Here is a 23,567-nt window from a genome sequence, read left to right on the forward strand (position 1 = left end):
GCTGTCTGGACTGTCTCAGACAGAGCAGGGAGGCCCTGGTGGGTGGAGTAAAAACAAATATGTTGGAGAGGAACAGAAGTCAAAGAAGTAGGAGTAAAGGCCAGATCCTGTGGGCCTTGCAGATATTCACTATGGAGCTGAGAAGCCTTGAAAGGGTTCTGAGCAAAGAAGCTACATGGTCTGACTTGGGTTGTAAAAATATCATCTGGATATTATACTGACAATAGACTATGTGTGGGCAGGCAGGAGATGGGTGCTGGTAAAACAGGGCAGAAACCACAGATGGGTTGGGAGGCTATTATAATAATCTGGGAGATCTGGAGACCATTAACAATAAACCAAGAGAGTGATGGAGGAGAATGAACCAATGTAATTGCTCAGGAGGTGATAAGAATCACCAGATTCTAAGTATCTTCTGTAGGTGAAGTTCACCAGATTTGCTAATAGATTGGGTATGAGTTAGGAAGAGAAGAGAAGAAAAAGTTGACTCCAAACTTTCTGCCCTGATCAATTGGAAAGGTGAGGTTGGCATTGACTGAAGTGGAGAAGGACTTAGAGAGGACTCAGGAGTTCAGTTTGGATAAGCTAGCTGTGACATGACTATAAGACAGCTGTGGCAGGCAGGATAATGACCCCCAAAAGGGTCCATCAACATCCTAATCCCTGGAGCCTGTGAATATGTTTGGTTATATGACAAAGGGGAATTAAAGTAGTGGATGGAATTAAGGTTGCTAATTAGCTGACTTTACAATATGGAGAGTGTTCTGCATTATCCAGGTGGGTGTAACGTAATTATAAGTCTTTAAATGCGAGAGAGGGAGACTAAGAAGTCAGTGTCAGAGTACACAATGTAAGGAAGACTTGACAGACCATCGCTGGCTTTGAAGATGGAAGGGGTCCACAAGCAAACAAATGCCAGCAGTCCCTAAAAGCTGAAAAGGCCAAGAAAATGGATTCTCCCCTAGAGTCTATAGAGAGAAATGCAGCCATGCTGACACTTTGATGTTACCCACTGAGACCCATTTTGGACTTCTGACCTCCCAAACAGTAAGATTATAAATTCGTGTTGTTTTAAGCCACTCAGTTTTTAATCATTTGTTGCAGCAGAAATAGGAATATATAACATTTCCAAATGGAGATTGCTTGTAGGTAGCTGGATGTTTATGTCTGGATTTGGGGTAAAGGATAGGGATATAAATTTGGAGTTAGCCATGTATTGACAATCTTTAAAATTAGGAGACTGGATTAGATCACCAGGGAAATAAGTAAAATCAGAAGGGAACAATCCAAGGATTGAGCTTGGATAAACGCTGACATTGAAAGATCAGGAAGATGAGAAGGAGCCAGCAAAGGAGACCTGGAAAGGGAAGCTCATGAGTGGGGGAGAACCAGGTGGGTGTGCTGCCCAGAAGCCAAGTAAAGTAAGTGTTTTGAGGAGACAGAGCGATGACACGTGTCAAATGCTGCTGATACGTCACGTAAGATGAGGAGTAGGAATGGTTCTTTGGATTGAGCAACGTAAAGGTTGACCTTGACAAGAGCAATTTTGGAAGAATGGTGTGGGCTAAATCCTTTTGGAGTAGGTTTTAGCAAAAAATGGCAAGAACAGAATTGGAGCCAGTGAGTACAGATAACTTTTAAAGAGTTTTGTGATAAAAATGAGCAGAGAGATAGGGTGATAGCTAGGAGATGAAAGTGGACTTTCTGGGTGTGGGTTAGAGAAATGACAGCATATTTGTGTGTTGATGAGAATGAGCCAGCAAAGAAGACCAGAGAGGCTAGGAAATTTGCTCAAGGTCACATGACTGTGGAGCAGAGATGAGCTGCTCCAGCCGAGGTCTTGCTAGGCAAGCCCTCCCTCAGAAGCAGAGCCTCTTGCGTACCAGCTGTTGACCACATACTTGTGAGTTAGCCCAGCCAAGAGCAGAAGAATGGCTCAGCTGAGCCCAACTCAAATTGTTAACCCAGAGAATTGTGAGCTGAATAAGTGGTTGCTGTGTGGGGCTGGTAAGTTTATGGGTGGTGGCTTTCCAGAAGAAATAACAGGTATTGGGCCAAATTAAGTTACATGTGTTTGGGGTACAAGTGACCATATAACTTCAAGATCATAACTGACTAACATGCAAGAAGTGTTAGTAGTTTACTTGTAATGATATTGTAAAAAAAACTTGCTCTTCTAGGTGAGCCCAGGTATAATAATGAATATTCTATGCTGAACTTCCAATGTCCTTTTTCTCTGGGGAAAATAAAGGGAATGTACTCACCTTCAGTGACTCATTTATGACCTGAAAATTGATATTCTTTCCCTTGACAGGTGGCAAAAAATAAGAATAAGTAACACTATCACTGTTCCCTGAGTGCTAGTCTAGACAATGCCCAGGAACTCTTTTCTTTTGCCCTAATATTCTGTAATTTAATTTTGTACAGTTTGTCTTCCTTTCCTTTGTAAAATTATGAGGGAACCATTTATAACTCAAATATCTTTTCTTTGGAAACATCAGCTTTTCATGTTAATTAGCTCACTTGTGACAATTCTCAATGTATGTTGGGTCAAAACATCAAATTATACACCTTAAGTATGGACAATTTTATTTGTCAATTATACCTCAATAAAGATGGGGGAAAAGGAAAATAAATTTGGTTCTTCAAAGTAAATCCATCAAAGGGAAGAAGGAAGGAGAGAAGGAAGGAAGGGAGGGAGGGAGGGTCATTTTCCAAAGCTTTAATTGCCCTTAGTTTTGACCCACAAGTAACTGTGCAAACTCACATTGAGGATATTATGACTGTGCTGCAAGAAAAAGTGTGATGGCCAACAACTCATCAGCTTTTGTCTATAACTATTAAAATCTAGAAAAGAAGCTAGGAATAGATTTCTGAACAACTCTTCTCTTTTTCTCAGAATCCGGATCTAGGAGACCAGGAGTAGAAGGGAGTCAGAAGCAAAAACCTCTTTTACAGCATCTTACACCTTAGAGAGTTTCTAAGCACAAACTTTCTTGTCTTGTATTCATTTGTCTTCTCCCTCTTTCCTTTTGGGTGAGAACATGGTGGTTCTCCACAGGGTCATGATCCCATGGTCTCCCTTCTCTCATCTCCCCCATTGCCCTCAAAATCCCCCAACCAGAGAAATCAGGGAATACTATGCCCTTGCTGCTTTCTTTGTGTAAATCTAGTTACTACTTCTTTCTTTTTTTTTTTTTAATGTTTGTTTATTTTTGATAGAGAAAGAGAGAGACAAGTGTGAGCCAGGGAGGGGCAGAGGGAGAGAGACACACAGAATCCAAAGCAGGCTGCAAGCTCTGAGCGGTCAGCACAGAGCCTGATGCAGGGCTAGAAATTAGGAGCTGTGAGATCATGACCTGAGCCAACTGAGCCACCCAGGAGCCCCTAAATCTAGTCACTTCTAGTTTTACAGAATGTATATGATTCACCAGACTGTGCTGCCAGTCCCTGTGCACCTTTGATGTAGGAAAGATCTAGCATACTGTTTGAGGTCTATACCTTTGCAGATCAGGTAAAATGTACACACGGTTTCCTAGAAACATGTGGCAGCAATTTGATGTTTAAATCTAAGAAATGTGCTTTCCCAGAGGCACAGTGATGTGTTAATAAACATTCCTGTCCATGGGAGTTTTGGAATCTTTTGTGCTAGGTCATTTTACATTGACATATCAGGGAGCATTTAAGAGACAACAGTTTTGTTCACAGCTCTGGTAGATGACACAGAGATCATATAAACCATCCTATGGAGAGGGTCCTTAATTAGAATTATAAGAGCTATTCTAAACTTGACATCCACTGTGGAGTCCAGGCTGTGTAGGTGGATAGCCCATCCCCATTTTGGTCTCTAGGTATTGTACCTGAAGCATTTCCTTATCTGTCAATCTGTACTTCTATATAAATAATAGCTTCCTGAACACATATACCAGCAACTGTTCTAAGGCCTTTGCACACATTACCTTCAAGGTGAAATATTGAATGCCCAAAGCGGTCAAATTCCATATTTTAATTTTTTAAATTCTTAGACATGAACAGTCCTCAAAAATCTTCAAAGACCATTTTGTCATGAAGTAAAGAGCAAATGTATTAATTAAAGAAACATTGAAAGAGAACCAAGCCCTATGAATGTGTTTCTTTTAAAGCAATCAGTTGATTCATAGGAAGACCAAGTAAGGAAAGCATGAAAGAGAGTTTTGTACATACTGGACAACCATGAAAGAAGGGAAATTTTGGCAAAGGCAATATGTAATCTTGAAACTCTCGAGAAGGAGATCACAATGAGACCATTACTACATGCAATAAGGTAATTTTTCTTCCTTTTCAAAGTTGTGGCTTGAGTGAAACTGATTTTTAAACTAAGTAGATAGGAAAATGCTCGTACTAACTCTCGTCTTTTCTTACGAATGTATGTTGCCAAAAAAAGTGCATCATTTCCAGGAATGGTGAAATTGACATTAATCATATGCCCTAGGAGAGGGGAGGACTTTGGGATGAAAAAAAGTCTTTATTATCTATTGCTGCATAACAAATTACTCCCAAATCTAACAACTTAAAATAACAACACTACATCATCTCACCTAGTTTCTGAGGTCACAGTCAATCTGTCAGTAGGGACTGCTGTCTCCTGAAGGCTTGCATGGAGCTTTGAGGAGAATCCACATTCAGATGTGTTCATGTGGTTGTTGGCAGGAGGTCTCCATTCCTCACTTTTTATTTTTACAATCTAATGTAGGAAGGGCATACCACTACTTTGGCTGTCTCCTAGTGGTCTAACAGATCACCTCTGGTATGACGTGGGAGAGAAGTCACAAGGGTGTGGGTCTCAGGAGGTGGGATTGTTAGAGGCTCTCTTGGAGCTGGCTTTGTTTACAGTGCATTCACTTATAAAAAAAAAATCATTTGGCCCCACCAGTTAATGGGCCAGCATTTGAAAGTAGACCTTTATTGTTTTATACAAATCATAATCCCAAAACTTGGAGATAAAAGTGACTGTAGAGATAACTCTCTAACGTAAGCCTCATTTTTGTCTAAGATTCATCAGAATAGAAAGATAAATAAAGCCCCAAACCACTCTCTCCTCAAAAGCTGATTCAGAATTTAATCTTTAGACTTATGAATACCTACCCCCCCGTTTTTAAAATTTTTAATATATATTTATTTTGAGAGAGAGAGAACATGAGCAGAAGAGGGCCAGAGGAAGAAGGAGACACAGAATCCAAACCAGGCTCTAGGCTATGCGGGCTCAAACTCACAAGCCATGAGACCGTGATCTGTGCTGAAGTCAGAAACTTCAACCAACTGAGCCACCCAGGCGCCCCCCTTTTTTTATTTCTAAAAAAATATTTACTTAATGTTATTTTGTGCCAGACGCATAACAGATAGTGGATATGCTGTTTAACATAATATTCAGTCCTAATGAATCCTCATCTATAGGAGGGAGAGGATCTATTTACTGAGCATTGAAACAGAGGCTGTATGAGAAATGAGAAAAACATTATTCTTGCTCTAAAAGAGCTTAAAATCTAGTACAGTTAATTTTGGAATTATGTATGTAAGACGCTAATTAGCATAATTTACTTTTCCTGTAACTGACCTCGTGGCACTGGTGTGTAGCTAAAAGACTCTAACCTATGTTGGTGGTAGCTGAATTTGTTGCTGACAATCAACTTGGCTTCATGTTACTTTAATGTGCTTACATTTTTAATGTTTTTATGATATTGTCTTGTTTATATACACTTGGAGTATATGCATAAGACAGAAAAGTGATAAATAGAGTGAATACAGTTAAGAATCTCTAATTCACCTCAAGATGCTTAAAGAATACTAAATGGGGGCGTCTGGGTGGCTCAGTCAGTTGAGCATCCAACTTCGGCTCAGGTGATGATCTTAAGGTTTGTGGTGTGCTGACAGCTAGCTCAGAGCCTGGAGCCTGTCTTCAGATTCTGTGTCGCCCTCTCTCTCTGACCCTCCCCAGGGGCTCACGCTGTGTGTGTGTCTCTCTCTCTCTCAAAAAAAAAAAAAAAATTAAAAAAAAAGAATGCTAAATGATGACAGTTGTCGCAATTACCAGCAGCTTATAGCATCATTAGGAAATTAGTTTTTAAAAAAGAGTTGGCATCAGGCCCAAGATCGGAATGGCACCATGAAAACTGGGTTCTTCCCAAGGACAGGGGAGGTCACAAGTTCTTCCAGCATTATGGTCACTGTGGCTTCCTGAGTCACATATTTGCATCCAGGGACCAAGCCATGAATTAGAAGCTCACTGTGTAGGAGTTGAACTGCTTCTCAGCAAAGCCCCTCAAACCCAAACAGATTTAGAATGGAAGAGTTCTCTTTGGATGATTTCCACAAACCCCACCCTGTCTAATAATGAAACTCCCGTGGATTTTCTCTCTGATGGTCCTGTAAATTTTTCCCTCAGACTGACCTGAAAACATTGGCTCCCACACTTGTCCTTAGGTCTGTGTTGTACGTCCGTGTGTCCTCCATGTGTTCATCTGCACCAGTGCGGGCTCGCCCAGTAATCAGCCAACTGGAGGGGGAGACGGAGCCCGAGATAAGCGTTTTGGTTTAATTTTTCTGCATAGTGCATAGCAGAGTAACGCATACAGGAAGGCGCATAATGAATGTTCTTTGATAAAGCCAAGAGCTGCTGCTAGCGCCATTTCCAGGCCCAGGAGAGGTTGGACTTGTTTCTTCTTTTTCTTGATTATAATGAATGTAGGCAATTATTTAAAAAAAAAATCTTTAACATTATAAAGCAGCCTAGAGGCAAAAAGAAGATATGATAGACACAACGGATCTGAGAATATTGTGGTGAAAAGGGAATCAACTTTGGAATCAGTTATATATTCATCCATTACTTCAACAAATATTTGTCAAAAATCAACCCATCCTCGTGAACAATAGTGACAAAAAGTCTTCTACCTTGGAACTTGCCTTCTAGTAACTAAGACACGTGGTGTCAGAAAGTGATAAGTGCTGTGAAAAAAAATAAAGTGGGGAAGGACTGAGGGACAGCTATGAGTAGGGATGCAATTCTAATAGGGTTAGGGAAGTCCTCACTGAAAGGTGACATTTGGACAAATATGTGGAGGAAGTGAGGAAGGGAGCCATGTGGATATGGGGGGAGAGCGTTGGGGTAGAGGGAAGAGCTGGAACAGGGTCCTAAAGTGGGTCTGGTAAGCAGGCCAGTGTGGTGAGAGAGGAGACTGGAGTTTCAACCTTGGTCTGCTTCATAAACCACCTATTCTCCTTGAGCCTCAGTCTCCACCCCCCTACTCCACCCACCCCCGCCCCCCAAACCTCCCAAAAAGTAGAGACAGGGATGTCTGTATAGCTTGCAGGACTCTTGGGAAGATAAAGTTGTGAAGACCAGCACAGTGCCGGGTATCCAGATAAGAGCTTTAATTAAAATATGGAGGATGTCTCCCAGCACCTATCCTGCTTCTGCTTCTTCTTCCTGGAAAATGAAGGAAATTACAATACATTGCTGGTTTGTCATAAAGAGTGAAGGGTGGTAAAATGTGCACCCCAAAATATACCTCTTTGGCAGAGTATTTGGCACGAGCAGGCAAAGAAGAAGCTCTGAAAATAAATTAGAAGTTACCTTTTTGTAATGGAAATTTGCATTTATAGGGAAATCTCCATTTGTAAGGGTTTCTCCCTCTGTATATGGGAGAATGACTAAATCACTAGAAACTCAACTCAGCAATGGAGAAGGCACTGACTTAACTCTGCATAGCAAAACTTATTCTAGTTTATCATACTTTTCCTGCTCATCTCCCCATAACTGACTTCCCCCACACCTTTCTCTCTTTTGTCTTTAGCTGAAAATCATATTTAACCCTGAATTCTAAACTACCTCTGAGAGTTACTGTCTCCCATGCATATATGAGATATTCATGTTAATAAACTTCTGTTTGTATTTCTTTTGTTAGTCTGTTATTTGTTAGAGTTCCCAACAGAGAACATAGAAGAGTAGAGGGAAAATTATGTTTCCTCCCCTATGGAGTAAATGCAATAACGCATAAAATAATTAGCTTAGAAGTAGACACATGGTAGACCCATAACTAATGGCAGTTCTCATTATCATCAGATGCTCTATTAAGGCATTCATCAGTATGGAGATAGACAAAACTGGGAGAGAAACTTCATGCCATTAACAACAGAACTAGGCAGGAAACAGGAGCTAGGTTCAGGGCCCCAAAGAACCAGGAAATATAAGAGCAATGAATCTGAAAATCAAGGCAGTGATGATGAATTCCATCAAGGTTTTATTCATGCCCAGGGCAGGCTTGGTAGGTAATGTGATTTATTTGAAGGGGCTGGAGTAGGAGAGACAGCAAAGCAGGGGCCAAAACTAGGTGAACTTGAGGCTTCAATATAAGGCAGGAAATATAACAGATAGGCATCATAAAATTGAGTGAGTTGAATCAGCATAAACAGACGTGGCCACAAATGGGCATAACTTGAACTATCCACGTATGTGGAAACCCATAACTGCTAGGTGGGAGTACAGAGGGAACATTTGGATGAGAATAAAAGTAGAGAGGAAGCAAAAATGATACAGATGTGGGAGGATACTAAAGACATTTCCATCAGAAGTAGGAAAAAGAAGTTGTATAGAATGCGGCAACAAATGCTGGCCAAGCTGTCTAGAAATTGTCTAGATCTGGGTTCAATTAAGAACAATGCACCAAATAAATTCTTAGAAGTCTAAGTATTTTGGTGGTTAACATATAAGATTATAAAGGTGAACAGACTTAGTTTCAGAATGTTAAGTGACCTTGGATAAATTCACTTCTATTAGCCCTGATTCTCTAACAAGTAAAATAAGGATGGCAAATAAAGTTCTCGTGAGGACAATATATGAAAAGTCTTTTGAAGATGGTTAAACATTTTCCTAGGATTTCATCTTTCACTTGTTATAGAAATGACAAAAAGAGTTGCTATTTTGGATTTAATTTTGACAAACAAGGAAAAACCTGTGAGCTGAGCTGGGAACTCAGAAGAAAGGGGAGAAAAACAAAGGTCACCTACATTAGAGTTGTGGATAGAGAGAGCAGTGCTCAAGCCCTAAGCCTTAGATAAGAATGTTCTGTTCCATTCCTCCAAGAGTTTCCCAGAACACAACCTGACAAGAATTTTGTTTTTCCTTTTCCAACCAGACCACCCAGACTGCCACACATTTCACACCTCTTTGAACTGTTCCCTTCCCCTTTGTCTTTCTGTTTGATATTTTTGTACAAACATTAATTATTTTTTCCTCTAAGTGGTGGAAAAAGTTCTGAAGTCAGAGTCAGGAGTACTCAAGGTCTGTCTTATTTCACACTCAGGACACAGCTGCCACCATTTTTCTCCATCCTTCCTTTTCTTCCTCTTCCTCTTCTCTCTTCCTTTTTTTTCCCCCATCCACACTGGTTCCAAACTCAAATTCCAAATATAAGGATTGAAAGTGCAAGGATGGAGAGAGTTCAAGTTTAGCAAGTAGGGCCAGGGTCAGCGCAGGGTGTGAACACAGGTAGCAGCCATTGCAATCTCTGTTACTTACCCATGCCCCCTTGGGGCAAATGCTGTTTGTATTCCTGCCTTCACCCTTGACAACAGTATCCTGATCTGCGTTCAGGGCTGCATGTTCCCAGCTCTAGGTAATGAATCACAATTACGTACAACAAATCATTAGGTACAACAAATCTCAGCCTCCCTGGCCTCCCTTGCTGCTAGAGGTGGTGTGGGAGATATCACTCAGATCCTTCCTTTCCTGGACAAAACTCCCTAAAGTTAAGCATGGCTGTATGATTTGCTTTAGCTAAGGAAATATGAACGGAAATTTCACCTGTCACTTCTAAATGGAGGCATGTAGGAGCTGATGCACACTATATCACACTCTCTTTCTCTGCTGTCACCTTGACCCTACCCCATGGTTCTTCTTATTAAGTGCATAACAAATCACCCCAAAACTTAGTGGCTTAAAGCAACTACTATCTCATGCTTCTGTGAGTTGACTGGGATCAGCTAGAAGGTTCTTCTGTTAGTCTTCCTGAGGTTCCTCCTGTTGGTACAATCAGGTCATGGCCAGGGCTGCAGTATCCAGTGGCTCACTCACGTATCTGGCATCTTGGAAAGGATGTCTGGAAGGCTGAGCTTGGCTGGGTCTCTCTCTTTCTCCATGTCATTCCAGGGCTCATCAGTCTCCATTTGATCTTTTCATGTGGTTTCTCTATGTGATCTTTCTAGAGCATAATGAAGAGTAGCAGAATATGCCTCCCCAAAATATGTCACTTCAGCATAAGGATTATTTTGAGCTAAAGGCAAGTGAGAAGGCTAGATACAAGAAAAATTCTCTTCTTTGTACCTATTTGCCTAAGAGCAGGACATAAATTTGCAAAGGTGTCTCCCCTCTCCTCTCTATCAGGAGGGACAGAAGTTAGACCCATTTATCAGCCCATAGACTACACCAAAAGAATCTATGCAGCAAATCTTGCTATAGCCCTTATCTAGCATTAGTTTCCTATATAGTTTACTTCCCCCAGTGTGCTGCCCTAGAAACAAAGTCTCTTTCCGTTGTCCTGTCATTTCTCTACAACTTCATTGTTCCTTTACTAAGATATTATATAAGCCAAAGTTCTAATCACCTCTTCAAGTGACTCATTGCTACATGATTGTGTGTGTGTGTGTGTGTGTGTGTGTGTGTGTGAGAGAGAGAGAGAGAGAGAGAGAGAGAGAGCTGTTAATAAACTTCCGTTTGTTGTTCTTATATTAATCTCTCTTTTATGAGATGAGGCACTTCCCACTGGGCTAAGGTTCTTAGGAGGATTTTCCTTCTCTACAATGGTGATGTAGTGACACAGAGGTTTGAAAAGCATAAACCACCAGGCTTTAACAACTTGGGCTGAGGATTGGCACCACATAGCTATCACCATATCCTCTTGGTTCAAGCAGCGACAGGGCCAAACCAAATTCATGACTGTGAGAAACAAACACCGCTTCTCAGTGTGGGAAATGACAAGGAATTGGCGGCCATTTTTAATCTACCACATTCGCGTTTAACATTAGAAAGCTCAATCCCCATCATGTAGACCTGGAGCTGTCCAGACTTGGCATGGTGGTGGGAAAGATACCTGTCAACTCTCACTCCAAATTCCTGCTCCCAGATTCTTCTCAGTTGCTTCTGGTCATCTTATTACCAAGTCTCCATTTCTTTCTGGTTTATTTCTTCCCCATATAGGACCAGAGCTGCACCTTCATTCTCCAAGGCACTGCTGTTGTAGGTGACAACGGGAGCAGACAAAGAGGAAATGAGACATCAGACACCCCTATTTCTGATGTCCATGGCCTCCGCTCCACAGGAAACGTCCTACTGGTAGCCATTCCTCTCCCTCAAGAACACATTCCTACCAACTTAGGATCACCCCAACTCTCTAGGTTTCATTTTTCCACTTCCTCTATTACACAAGTTCTACTTTTTATTTCTATCCAGAGAAGACCAGAAGTCATTTTACATTAGAAAAATCTCTGGAGCCCAGTGAGAAGCACGTTGACTTTATCATGCTGAGCCTATCTCAGCCTACCCACTCTGCCACACTGCTCCTGGGTCTTGTCCCCCTCACCTAACAGGCCCCACGAAGGTGCAAAATGGAAATAACAAGGATTTATTTTGTGTTTTTTCTTATTCAAGACTTACACTTTTATCTTGTGGCCTCTTCTCTGTTCCGTCAGAGCTGTCTGCTTGCTTTGGGGAGAAATAGGATTCCAGCAGCAGGAATGCAAAAGGAAGGAGAAATCAGCATCCGGGTTATGACTTCCAGAGCCGTCGGAGACCAACTAATTGTCTTAAAAGACAGTCTTTTCAAGAATGAAATGATTTTCTAAATTTTTTGAGCCATTATTAACACATCACAAACAGAGTCTATTATTATTATATTATATTATATTATTATATATTATAAATTATTATATATTATTATTCCAGAGAGGGGCTCCTCTCAGTCAGTTGTGCATCGGGCTTCAGCTCAGGTCATGATCTCACAGTTTATGAGCTTGAGCCCCACGTCAGGCTCTGTGTTGACAACTCAAAGCCTGGAGCCTGCTTCAGATTCTGTGTTTCCCTCTCTCTCTGATCCTCCCTGTCCCATGCTCTGTCCCTGTCTGTCTGTCTGTCTCTCTCTCTCTCAAAAAACATTAAGGAAAAAAAATTTTTTTTCAAGTATTATTCCAGAGAGAGAGAATTCAGGGTAAGATTAGTCCCTGCTACAAAGGTGTAGGGGGCTTGGGAGGTGAGGATGTGGACAGCCCACCTCCTACCCTGAGGGATTATGGGAAGAAGAAGGGAGACACAGGTTGTTCAATAATTGGTGAGGCTGTGAGAACCTTGTGTCACAGCTGTCCTTTCCAAGGCTGATGTCCTGAAGGAAGATCATCAAATCAGTAAGAGGAGGGCAGACAGCAAAGGGGCTTTTGTTCTTTCTTTATCTATGGCATTATGATAATTACAATTAAATAATACAGTTGTATAATTTTGTGTTTAATGACTTTCTTTTGCACTTGTCCCTAAGCACTGTAGAGGCTGTCTTTTTATTGCTTAGCAGTGTCACGTAGGGACTAGATATCAAAAAAGAGAGGGACAAAAGTGACAAGACATCTGAGGTAAACTCTTGACTCCTAGGATCAGAATGATTCCTTCTAGTAAGGAATCCGGAAGTTCTCAAATGTCCTTAGGGGCCGCTGAAAACACAGGAGATTCCAGCTGAGGAACTTGGCACAAGATACCACTGTGAGGGCGAGGCAAAGACCCGCGGTAGCTGGAAACTCAAGGTGGGTTGGGGAACTTCTGGGATTCGTGGCTGTTCTTCCAGCGGGCGCCTAGCTGCCAGCAAGGGGGTGAGCTAGGGCTGAGTCCCAAGGGGAACCCTAACCAAACTCAGAAGAGACTGAGATGAGATCCTCAGCTGCAGACTTTAGCAACCCACCCCCTGCAGGATGCTCTGAGGAAATCAGACATCAGACACCCCTATTTCTGCTCTCCGTAGCCTCCACCCCACAGGGAGTATCCTACAGGTCAGAGCCAGCCCTCCTTAGTGGGTACCAGCCAGTATACACCTGAGGGCAGGGCCGATAGCCTGCAGTAGAGACAGACAAGCACCAGCCCCGCGCCGGCCCCATCTCCCTAGTGCCAGGAAGATGTCAGCCTTCCTCTGCACCTGGCTGCCACAGTAAGGAGAAGAAGGGAAAGGAGAAACCCAGCTGTCACAGGAAGTTCAACTTTCAATCAACAGAGTATTTAGTCCATACAGAATATCTTAAGTCAAATGCACCATTAATTAGGAAAGTTCAGGGGTGCCTGGGTGGCTCAGTCGGTTGAGCGTCCAACTTCACCTCAGGCCATGATATCACGGTTTGCAGGTTGGAACTCCATGTCAGGCTCTGTGCTGACAGCTCAGATCCTGGAGCTGCTTCAGATTCTGTGTCTCCTTCTCTCTCTGCCTCTCCCCCATTCACGTTCTGTTTCCCTCTATCTCAATAATAAATAAACATCAAAAAAATTCTAAAAGGAGAAAAGAAAAAAAAGAAAAGTTCATGTGCTCTCCCACCTCCCAAACTGGCTGCCACCTTGTGAGATGGGACTCATGAAAATTAGGTCTGTTCCAGAAAATAAAAAGTGGTGTGTCTTTGTACATTTGAGTTTTGGTTTGTGTTTGGTTTGCAACTTCATTCTTTGTATATTCCTTAACAATGAGGTTTCCTACACTGAAATGAATTCTGCAGGACCCCAGGATGCAGAAACAGCTGCATAATTTTGAAAGCGAAAATGTTCCTTCCTATTTCATCAGAAACGATTATCCCTTCCAAACTCCCCGTTCTCTCGTGGTTTATTGAGAAAGATCCAGAACTAAGAAAACCTGAAACATGGACAGATGACTAAGCAATTTCTAGCACCTACCCTCTAAAGAACTTGACTCCTGGGGGCACCTGGGTGGCTCAGTTGGTTAAGCGTCCAGCTTCAGATCAGGTCAGATCTCACTTTGTGGGTTTGAGCCCCGCGTCCAGCTCTGTGCTGACAGCTAGCTCAGAGCCTGAAGCCTGCTTCCGGTTCTGTGTCGTCTTCTCTCTCTGCCCCTCCCCCTCTCATGCTCTCTCTCTGTATCAAAAATAAATAAAACATTTAAAAAAATAAATAAAAAAATAAAGAGCTTGACTGCTGGTAACTTGTCACCTTTCCATGTGGTTTGCTGCTTGTCTGAGGAGGCTGTTAGAAGCTGTCGCTGAACATCTGAGCAGTGGCCGCAGGTGTGTCCGGCAGATCCACGCTGACACCATTCTGCAGTCTTTTCTAGGTTCCCATCTGTCTCAGCCTCAGGTAACTGTCCAGCTGAATTACAAAAAAAATAAATAAATAAAATTAATTAACTAATTAATTAATTAAATTCCTCTTCTTAGTTCAATAGAAATAAGTTAAAATTGTTCAAAAGATATTTTCAGGAAGAAATTAAGAAATAATAAATAACATCAAAGTATGAAATCCAAGGTTTTTTGGAGTACAGATTTATGATAGTAAATGAAAACAAAAACAAAATCCCTCTGCAAGGAAAGCCCAAGACACATGGCTTTTAAGGCATTCAACCACACTGCCTTTTCCTCTTCTTCATCCCGCCGAGGGGCTCCTGTCCCAGATCCAGAAATACTTCCTCTGCTTCTCTTCTATCTTTAAGCACTGTTTTTCAATTGTCCAAAGTGTGGAGATGCTTTTGGCTGGGTAACCTAAGGAGGGTTGTGCCATTGGCATCCAGCAGGGAGAGGCCAGCTCTGCCATCAAACACCGTGTGGTGCACAGGACAGCCCCCACCACGAAGAACCATCCTGCCCAGAAAGGCAGCTGTGCTGAGGTGGAGGAACTCTGCTTTGAGGAGAAGCATGCGGCACGACGCCATCTCGAGAATGCTATCTGATGCGACAGTGACCTGCTATGGTCAAAGGATGGTTCTCTCTGGGGAAGGGAAATGATCACAGTTCTATATTAATTAATCCATCCATTTGTGTATCAAGTATTTTTTGGTATCTGTTGAAAACGGCACTGCTAAGCAGTCACAAAACGGGCAGCCTCTGTCTTGCCGAGCTGTGGGCAAGTGCAAAAGAAAGGCAATAAACATAAAATTATGCGAATGTATTGTAACTGTAATTGTGATAATGCCATAAACAAAACACGTGGGTTGATACAAAGAACTATTGTGTGGGGCGCCTGGGTGGCTCAGTCAGTTAAGCGTCTGACTTGGGTTCAGGTTATGATCTCGCCGTCAGCTCTGTGCTGACAGCTCAGAGCCTGGAGCCTGCTTCAGATTCCGTCTCTCTCTTTCTCTTAGCCTCTCCCCCACTCGTGCTCTGTCTCTCTCTCTCTCTCTCTCTCTCTCTCAAAAATAAATAAACATTAAAAAAAAAGTATTGTGAAGGGAAACTGGCCCCTCCCAAATCATTAGAACGTAACAATTTCTAAATATGAACAATTTAATGAAAAGCTTAATGTTTCACTCCTTGAAACTTCATCATGACTGTTTTCAATGACCTAGTCTTGTTGGTCTTCTTAAGGTTTTGAAAGGAGTATGGTAACTCTCCTTGTTTTCAAAATGTCCATTTGAATCTGTTTTCTGATATAATGGCCTATTGAAGTGTGTTTACTGCTGAGTACCAGCCCTACCTTTCCTGTGGATACCAAAGTGACTCCAGAAAAGGGTGGGGTTAGAGGGAGATCTTGGGTTACTTCAGGAGTTAAGACCAAAGAGACAGTCTCCAGTTTCCAGCTGGTGGTCAATTTCCTTCCCTGCATATAGATATTCTGTAGGCAGTGAGACCCATATTTCAAAATTTGAGTCTGTAATCCTTTCCCAGCAGTGCTGATTAGGAGAGAAGTAAGTAAGCTGAGACCTAAGCATGAATTAAGCAAAGTTGGAGGAGGTGGAGTGAAGCATTCCAGGAATGTAAAGGTCTATTTGGTATGTGTTGGCACGTCAAGATAATCCTTAGACACAGAAAACGTACTCAGCATGGTCCCCTGCTTCCTTGCTCTTACAGGCAAAATCCATTTCTTCAGAGAGAGCAACACCTTACTTTTATATTTGATCCTGGACACGTAGCCTTACTTAGGGGGAAGGGAATGGTGGCAAAATTTGTTTTACTGTGACTCCCAGCCAGCTATCCTGCACCTTTATGACAACAATGCATGAAAATTTGACAAATGCATGCAAAAACAAAGCAGTGGGTTTTCTCTATTGCAAACGCACATGCCTATGCAGATGGATTTTGTAAATCTCCCTGAGAGCCGGGCAGATCTTTCTTTCCCTTTTGAAGTCAAAGATTCTGTGGAGATTCTGATGAAGGCTATGGAGTTCTCCTCTGGCAAAGGCACAGAGGCACATATGCAAAAATGTTCGCATACAGTTCCGGGGGTTCCAATTCTGAAGCTCATCGATCTCACATTAACACAGCTGCCTTCAAGCTATGGCAGTGAATAAGGAGAACTTGCTGGTGGTGTGAGGTATTGTGTTCTGTCCTAGATGTAATGAGTTTGAGGTGCATGTGGCAGGAAAGTGACTTGGATAGCAGTTTAAAATGCTTCCTGGTTTTGTGTGATTTTATAAGCACATTGAAATTAAGAGGAAGTGAATGGGGATGTATCAGTACAATGGGTCCCATCCCTACAGTCCAGGTTCACCTGTGTCTATATTTAGCAATATTTTTTTCTTCAAAAAATGTTTTTGTAGAAAACTTCCCTGGGTTTCTGCCTATTTAAAATGTGACCTACCCTTTGTATATTTTTGTAGGTCCTTTTCATAATCATTCCCTACTGTAGAGCCTAATTAAAGAGAAGGCCAGCCACGTGGGTATCTGGGGACCCAGTCTGTGAAGAGGGGTTGAAATATTGTATTGTGGGTGAAGAAAACATTTGACAAATAGAGCCAGTCTTCTGCTCCCCTACCCCTCGCCTCGCTCAAGATTCTTGCTGTCGGCTCTTGGAGGAAGCTGATCCCGTTGGGAGCTGCACTGCTTTTCACTGCCGTTGGTTGGGTATAAAGCTTGGCATTGTAGGGGGCTGAAGATGCCTCCCTAAAATACATCCTAGTCCCTGGAACCTACGAATGTTACCTTACATGGCCAACAAAGGATCTTAGCACATGTGACTAAGGGCTTTGAGATGGAGAATCATCTTGGATCACCTGGGTGGCCCCTACAGGCCATCACCTGTACCCTCCGGAGGGGGAGGCAGAGGAGATTCGACACAGACCAAAGAGGGGAAGGCAGAGAGAAAAGGAGGAGGCCGTGTGACCACGGAGGCAGAGTTGCAGTGATGTGACCACAGGCAAGAACAGATTCTCCGCCAGAGCCTCCAGAGGGAGCACAGCCCTGTGACACCAGGGATATTCATGTCAGAATTCTGGCCTCCAGAACTGGGAGAGAGAGACTAAATTCCTGTTGTTTTAAATCATCCAGTTTGTGGAATCTGTTACAGCAGCCGTAGGAAACAAGGGGCGAAGAAATCTAGACCAAAGGAGAGAGGACAAACGGTCTAGGTCACAGCCTGACCATTGCTCTTCGACTTTTGATGAAGGTTTCTGGCTTCCTCTTCATTTTCAACCCCAAATATTTCTTTCTGAATCCAAGTAAACCTTCCTCTCACCTTGACACTTGTATTTTCGAGCTCTGCTGTTCTATACACCCAGACCGATTTTGATATACTAAGTATAAAATCCCATTTTGTTTGATCTGCCTCCTTCCCCCTCAGCGTATATTGCCTGCTTCCAGATAATTATTTATCATTTTGGAAGAGTCCATTTCTGTCTCTCTCTCTGTCCCCCTCTTCTCCCTTCCCCACTCCCCTCCTATTGTGCTGGATCTTAAAATAAAAGTTACTTACAATAAACAGCCTCTTCTTTCTTTTCTGGTTATTTCCTCCACTCAGCGGTGCAGAGCTGCAGGGCTGCTTGCCCCCAAGTGTTTGAAGCCACCCACACACTTCAAAGCACAGTCCCCAGCAGCTGACGACTCCACACAGTCAAATGACAGTCACAACGCCTTCGCCATTAGTTTGTCAAATGCACTATGAAAATGGCTCTGTAGGATGTAAGGAGAAAAGGAAAATGGTATTTCACGACCGAAGTAACCAGAGGTTGAGAGTGAGAACTAAAAGCAAATCTATGTATCAGAGGATATGAAAACCCCAAACCAGCCACGTCAAGCCTTTGTGCTTAAAGACCTCCCAGTGCCTGGAGAAATGGAGTAGAGAAGACTCTAGGAAAACTGCCAGGAGTTGGGGCACCAGGATCATAATGCAGGGGTCAGCAAACCCATAGGTCAAACCTGCCCCACCACCTGCTTTTGTGAATAAAGGTCGCCAGGAACACAGTGATGTCCATTTGTTTACATATTGTCTGTGGCTCCTTTCGCACTGTGAGAGCAGAGTCGAGTAGCTATGACAGAGACTGTGTGGCACGTAAAGCCCAAAATATTTAGTGTTTTTGCCCTTTACGTTAAAAAATGGCCAACCGCTGTTACAATGAAACGGTAGCAGCAGTACTGGGTACAGAAAGTAAACTCCAGAAAAATAACAGAAAAAAACAAGTGTATTCCTTTTTCCGGGCTGCCATAACAAGTTATTATAAACTGGGCAGCTTAAACAATAGAATTTTATTCTCTTAGAGTTCAGGAGGCCACATATCCGAAATCAAAGTGTCTGTAGGACTGATTCCTCTGGAGATCCTTTTGTGTATTTATTTTTTTTTAAATTTAATGTTTATTTATTTTTTTGAGACAGAGAGAGGGAGGAACACAGAGGGGGAGACATAGAATCTGAAGCAAGCTTCAAGCTGTCAGCACAGAGCCCAACAGGGGGCTCTAACCCACAAACTATGAGATCATGATCTGAGCCGCAGTCAAGACTTACACGACTGAGCCACCCAGGCGCCCCTCCTCTAGAGGTGCTGAAGGAGAACTGATTCCATGGTGGGTGCCTGCGGTCGGTGCTATGCCTTTGATTGTAGACTCATCATTTCAGTCTCTGCCTCCATTTTCACATTGTCTTCTCCATTTCTATCCCTTATAGGGACACATCATTGCCCTTAGAGCCCATTTTAAATCCACAATGATCTGATCTTGAGGTTTCTAACTTAATTACATCTGCAGAGACTCTTTTTCCAGATAAAGTCCCACATTCCCAAGTACCGGGGGTTAGAAGTTGGACATAACTTTTGGGGGGACACAATTCAACTTACTGCACCACCACCCATAAAAAAATGTTAGCCAGCTTGGGGAAAAAGAGCTTGAGGGACTTGGAGATTGCTGTGAATAACACCCACCCACTCTTGAATATGGCCTTAGGAAAGAGTGGTTACATAAATATTTAATTTTGACATACAGTTGTTTTACATTTTATGAAATATACTAAATCCACAGATAACTCTGACTCAGTTTGATGGTCTATAAGTAGGAAATATGGGGGATGTAAGCAACTGTGGCCCTAAAAGCAGCAAAGTGAACAAAAGACAGAAGAGGAGGAGGGGGAGGGGGAGGGGGAGGTCAGGCCCAGGAAAGTGGGTTCCTGCAGCCCCCCTTGTTGACTCTGACAAGAAAGCATCATCCTATGGAACTGTTAGCAGCATGGAGCGAATTCTGTGAAGTCCTTTCAAGTCTGCAAAAGTCTCTTTTGTCAGACAGCTTTATTTTTTCATCGTGACTCGAGAATCAGGAGGTGTTGCTGCGCCTGTGTGTCTCATCTTGTCCTTTGTTTCATTCTCTCCACCAGATTCGAGACTAACATTTAACGGACAGACCTGGCGAGGGGAGGAGGTGCAGCGCATATTTTCTTCTCTTTGTCCTTTATTCAAACCATGTACCATTCTGACCCGAATTCACAAGCAGTGGGGAGAAAGAAGTCAAGTTAGCACACTTTTCGGGAAAAGACTGAGCAGAAGGGACCGTTTTCTTACAGGGATTGTCCCCGGTTGGCACTAAAACCGAACTAGAGACAGTGTGTTGGGAAATCTGGACTCTTCTCCTGAGAACGGGCAACATTATTTCCTTGAGGGTGTGTCAGGGGAGCCCCAGGGCGTGAGAGATGAGACAGTCACCAGAGGTGTCAGACTAGGAATTCTCTGGATTGATGTCTGTCTGCTCCACATACCTGGAATAGGCTTGGTTTTCGTGTGTGAACCTCTCTGTTACCTCTATGAGCTGGGATGAATCACAGCTCTGTGATCTCTTTGAAGTTTTAGGATATTTTCTAAGGTTCTCATCCATGTCAAACTGGTTTCTTTCTTCATTCCTCATTCACGAGAAGTTTCCTGCATTCGTTAAATGTAACTTGCATTTCCTAAGTACCCAAGCCTAGTTAAAAAGAGGTCCATAGTGAAGAAGTCATGGGGACAAAAGTCACAGCCCGAAGAGTACATATAGCCCATGATATTATAATAAGAACATAATGGGACGAGGTGGGGGGGTAGAGCTGCGCTGCGGTGACAGCATAACGTATAAACTTGTCAAGTCCCTAAATTGTGCACCTAAAACTAAAGTAACACTGTGTGTCAGCTATGCCCAATTTTGTAAAAAGGCCCATAATAGTGACTTTTTAAAAGAAAAAAAATAGCTATTCTTTCTCTGAATGTACCACTGGGGAGGCAAAAATTTTTCTTCTACCCTCTTAAAGTTTCTGGCTGGGATTAACATAAGATAGATTTAACAGGAGAAAAGCATACACATTTTGGGGCACCTGGGTGGCTCAGTTGGTTAACTGTCCAACTTTGGCTCAGGTCATGATCTCACGGTTTGTCAATTCAAGCCCTGCATCAGGCTCTGTGCTGACAGCTCAGAGCCTGGAGCCTGCTCAGAGTCTGTGTCTCCTCCTTGCTCTGTGCCTCCCCCACTTGTGCTCTGTCTCTCTGTGTCTCTCAAAAATAAATAAGTGTTAAAAAAAAAAAAGCATACGCATTTTATTTACATGTACATGCAAGCCCTCATCGAAAAACATGAAGACCCCAAGAAATGAGGAGGCCTAAGTGCTTACATACTAGATTGAATGAAGGGTAGCAATTGTGGAAAAGTAACTAAAATATATGAGGAGACGCAAGGAAGCTCAGTTATTTTAGCAGTCTAGACCCCCTTCTCTGGTGAACAAGCATGTCTCCTCCTCCTGATACACAGAGGGCACCTTCCTCGTGGGAATCTGCTCTCAAGCTTTCAGGGGGATAAAGGCACGTCAGAGTATTTTTCTTGTACCTGCTGTTTTCAAGCGCCTTTAACTCCAAATAATTGATATGCCAAAGCAGCATATTTTGGGGTGGCATGTCCTGAACGTGTTCAGTACCCACCTGTTCTGCCAGAACAATAGTCCCTTTCAAATTTCTTCTATCAAATTCCAGCGTGCTGGGAATCACAGGCTGATGCACAGGGCTGGGAGGCAGAGACCTAAGTGTGGGTCTCAGTTCCACCACTTACAAGCTAAGTAGTAGGTTTTCCTAAGCCTCCTTTTCTTCACCCATAAAGTGGGGGTAAAAACATTCTTAAGACACAGAAAAGAGTTCTAGGAAGCCTGAGACGGCTGTCATCCGAAAGGCTTGGCTGCGAGGTTGGCTCTCGCCTGGCGTCTGCACACTTGTCTGGTGTTTGGGAAGGTTCCCACTGTTCCATAAACGATAAACTGGTTCATTGTGCCTACACTGTCTGTAAAATAACGTGGTTTATGCCGAGCCTCTGCTTTTCTTCTGGGAGTGTGGAATTCTGGAATACGATGGGCAGAGGGTGCCTACGTGACCAACCCCCGACAAAAACCCTGAGACCGAGTCTCTAAGGAGATTCTTCACGTGTGTAGTCACAATTCAGTGCCAGAGGAATTAAGCACAGCCTGTGTGTATGTGAGGACTTCTGGAAGGTTGCACCTGGTTTTCTCCACATTTATCCCACAGGCCTTTTCTCTTTACTGAATTTGCTTTGTATCCTTTTACTGTAATAAATCTGAGCCTTAAATAAGATGATCTGCTGAGTCCTGTTGTCCTCCTAATGAGTCGCTGAAATGGGGCATGTGTAGGGGAGGTTGGATTTGAGGACTCCTGTTTTTGATCAGGCTGCTATCAGAAAACAGCACAGAGGGGCCCCTGGGAGGCTCGGTGGGTTGAGCGTCAGAATCTTGATTTTGGCTCAGGTCATGGTCTCACAGTTCTTGAGTTCAAGCCCCATGTAGGGCTCTGTGCTGACAATGCAGAGCCTGCTTGGAATTCTCTTTCTCTCCAATCTCTCTGCCCCAAACCTGCTTATGCTCTCTCTCAAAAAAAAATAAAATAAAATAAACAAAAGAAAGAAAGAGAGAGAGGGAGGGAGGGAGGGAGGGAGGAAGGGAGGAAGGAAGGAAGGAAGGAAGGAAGAAAGAGAAAAAGACAGACAGACAGACTACAGACTGGGTGACCTATAAACAACGGGAATTTATTTCTTACAATTCTGGAGGCTAGGATGTCCAAGATCAAGGTGCCTGTATGGCTGTGCTTTGGTGAAGTTGCTCTTCCTGGTTCATAGCTGGCATCTTCTCTCTGTGTCCTCACATGGTGGAATGAATTAGGGATCTCTGGGGGTCATTTTTACAAGGCACTATTCCATACTAGCCACTGGGCTACTTATAACCAGACCCAGTTACCAAAAGTGGGAAAATCCCATACCCACCCCAAAATAGCCATTAGCTCCTCTATAAGGCACTGATCTCACTCATGAGGGTTCCTTTCTGACTTGAGCACATTGCTCAGACCCCACCTGCTCCTACTGTCACCTTCCAGGGTTAGGACTTCGTTTTAGCAAACTCCTGGGAAAACCCCCTGGGTTTCTTTTTCTCTCCTCTTCTCTCTCCTTGTCTTCCTGTTCTTTCCTCCAGAGAGGTCTAGGACCCGCCTCAAGGGAGGGTCTGGAAGCCAAACCAATCAGGTGAGAATTCTCTGTGACATATGGGGAAAAGGAAATGACAGGGATCCTCCAAACATTATTTTTGCTCTGACACACATCCAAATTCGGGTTGTCCATTTCAAAGCTGTTGACTTGAGAGTCTCCCCCTCTTTATTACCATTGCCCCAAACACTTTGGGATATTTACTTTTGGAACTGGCTTACAAACCACTGAGATGGAAATCTACCGTATGTATCCCTTTATGGTCACATTCCACAGAACAGAGCTCCCACCTGGACCCCTGCGGCTGTCAGGATTTACCTCTTTAATTGTCACAGGCCTCCATTGCTCGGAACCCAGAGAACTGACTGGCTCAGGGCCGGCCTTAGGCATACTGGTGACAATCAATAATGCTCAAGGGTCCCTGGCTGCAGACATAGATAGGTACAGGAGAAGAGTGAAAGAGGAAGAAAGAAAAGAAAACACACAGAGAGAAGAGGAAAACAATGGGGTAAAAAGGAGAAGGCAAAATAGGAAAGAGGAAGGAATAAAAAAAGTAAACGCCTCTTGAAAGCAGAGGAACGGTTCATGACTCAGATTCTCCAACCTCTGAATGGAGTTAGGTCTGTTACTTCAGTTTAGAGCAGGTTCCCAGCCACCTG

At 43.1% G+C, this 23,567-nt stretch overlaps 1 long non-coding RNA gene across 3 annotated transcripts in view; it reads right to left on the reverse strand.

Moving 5' to 3' along the window:
- Positions 1 to 18,128, reverse strand: part of LOC115304986 — a 37,581-nt gene extending 19,453 nt beyond the window's left edge. For all 3 annotated transcript variants that reach the window (XR_003914709.1, XR_003914707.1, XR_003914708.1), the window contains exons 1-3: positions 17,906 to 18,128; positions 14,216 to 14,371; positions 6,428 to 6,532 (exon numbers count right to left, since the gene is read on the reverse strand). This is a non-coding gene — a long non-coding RNA (uncharacterized LOC115304986). The remainder of the gene's footprint in view (positions 1 to 6,427; positions 6,533 to 14,215; positions 14,372 to 17,905) is intronic.
- Positions 18,129 to 23,567: the final 5,439 nt, after the last annotated feature.

Source organism: Suricata suricatta, chromosome 10 (assembly GCF_006229205.1).
Source record: "Suricata suricatta isolate VVHF042 chromosome 10, meerkat_22Aug2017_6uvM2_HiC, whole genome shotgun sequence".
Lineage (NCBI taxonomy): Eukaryota > Metazoa > Chordata > Mammalia > Carnivora > Herpestidae > Suricata > Suricata suricatta.